Consider the following 2,243-nt stretch of genomic DNA (forward strand, 5'->3'; position numbering starts at 1 on the left):
AGATACCACAAATTCCTTCATTATCATGTTATTTGATCCTGCACCCACCTAAGTATGTGTCCATCATTTTACTTTTTATCCAATCCCAGGGGTTTCCCCTGCTTTGCTTTCTCCTGCCTCTCTAGTCTATCACCAATGGATTTCATGTAACCCGCCTTCCTTTGATTGCAATGTATAAATGCAGATGTAACCCACCATTCTCCAGAGCATTATCTCAATTCGTTGAGGTTCTGCTTCCTGGCATGTGTCGACAGCTTGGCTCAAATAAACCCACAAAAATTCTTTACAGGTTTCAATGGTTTTTTTACGTTAACATTACCAATGCCTTGTAATGGATGGAATGGTTGGTGTGACTGAAATATATGATTTGATAGAGAAACTGGTAAATTATGTGACTGGAATAACTGAGCTTGATTCTTTTGATGGGACATGAATATTAATGATATTTTCATTACTTCGGATGCTAAATTTTATATACTTCTGCTAGTAGCTGGCACCTGTCTGGTGTAGGCATTAACAAGTATTTATCAATCTCTGAATCACCATACATACTAAATTCTGCAGAAAATATCACAAGTGGTGATTGAAAACCTGAAGTTGAAAAACATTATGTTAATGAAATGGAAAGCATCTTTCAAAAATGAATTCCCCTTATCATAATAGATACTCCTTCTAGTTTAGAAAAAAAATTGAAACTTTATGCTCTCATAATTTCAATGGGCACAAAGTCTTGGTTAAAGGAAATAAAAATGTTTCTTCTTTAGCACCATTATCATAGATCAGTTTTATCTAGTATTTACTGTGTGCTTAGTACTGTTATATATATTAACATGAATTGTTCATATTTGATTTTATAGCATTCCCATTACCACCTAATTCACATAAAAGTATTAAGTAACTAGCACAGTTTTACAGAGCTAGTAACAGTGAAATGTGGGGTTCGGGGTGCAGACTTCTTCTTGTGGGTTCTTGTCCAATGAAAATGAAGAATAAACTTGTGGACTAACAGATTTATTTAATAAAAATGTAGAAGTTTTTTACACCATACACAAGAATAAACTCAAAATGGATAAAGGACTTAAATGTACGACAGGAAACCATAAAAATTCTAGAAGAATACAAAGGCAACAAAATCTCAGACATATGCCAAAGCAATTTCTTCACTGATACAGCTCCTAGGGCAGTTGAAACTAAAGAGAAAATGAACAAATGGGACTACATCCAAATAAAAAGCTTCTGCACAGCAAAAGAAACCATCAACAAAACAACAAGAAAACCCACTTTGTGGGAAAACATATTTGCCAACGTCATATCTGATAAGGGCTTAATCTCCAAAATTTATAGGGAACTCATACAACTTAACAAAAAGAAGATAAACAATCCAATCAAAAAATGGGCAAAGGATCTAAATAGACACCTTTCAAAAGAGGACATTCAGAAAGCCAAGAGACATATGAAAACATGCTCAAAGTCACTAATCATCCGAGAGATGCAAATCAAAACAACAATGAGGTACCATATCACACCTGTCAGAATGGCCATCATCAACAAATCAACAAACGACAAGTGCTGGAGAGGATGTGGAGAAAAAGGAACACTTGTGCACTACTGGTGGGAATGCAGACTGGTGCAGCCACTATGGAAGACAGTATGGAGTTTCCTCAAAAAATTGGAAATGGAACTCCCATTTGACCCTGTTATCCCACTTCTAGGAATATATCCCAAGAAACCAGAAACACCAATCAGAAAAGATATATGCACCCCTATGTTCATAGCAGCACAATTCACCATAGCTAAGATCTGGAAACAGCCTAAGTGCCCATCAGTAGATGAATGGATTAGAAAACTGTGGTACATCTACACGATGGAATACTATGCTGCTGTAAAAAAGAAGGAACTCTTACCATTTGCAACAGCATGGATGGAACTGGAGAGCATTATGCTAAGTGAAACAAGCCAGTCAATGAAGGAAAAATACCACATGATCTCACTCATTCATGGATAATAGAGACCATTATAAGCTTTTGAACAATAATAGATACAGAGGCAGAGCTGCCTCAAACTGATTGTCAAACTGCAGTGGGAAGGCCAGGGAGGGTTGGGGGACAGGAGGGAGGGGAGTAAGAGATCAACCGAAGGACTTGTATGCATCCATATAAGCATAACTAATGGACATAAGACACTAGGGGGTAAGGGAGGGCAGGGGTTTGTCAAGGGCGGGGGGGGGGGAAAGGACACTTATG

This window comes from Myotis lucifugus, unplaced genomic scaffold, assembly GCF_000147115.1.
Source record: "Myotis lucifugus unplaced genomic scaffold, Myoluc2.0 scaffold_24, whole genome shotgun sequence".
NCBI classification, from domain to species: domain Eukaryota; kingdom Metazoa; phylum Chordata; class Mammalia; order Chiroptera; family Vespertilionidae; genus Myotis; species Myotis lucifugus.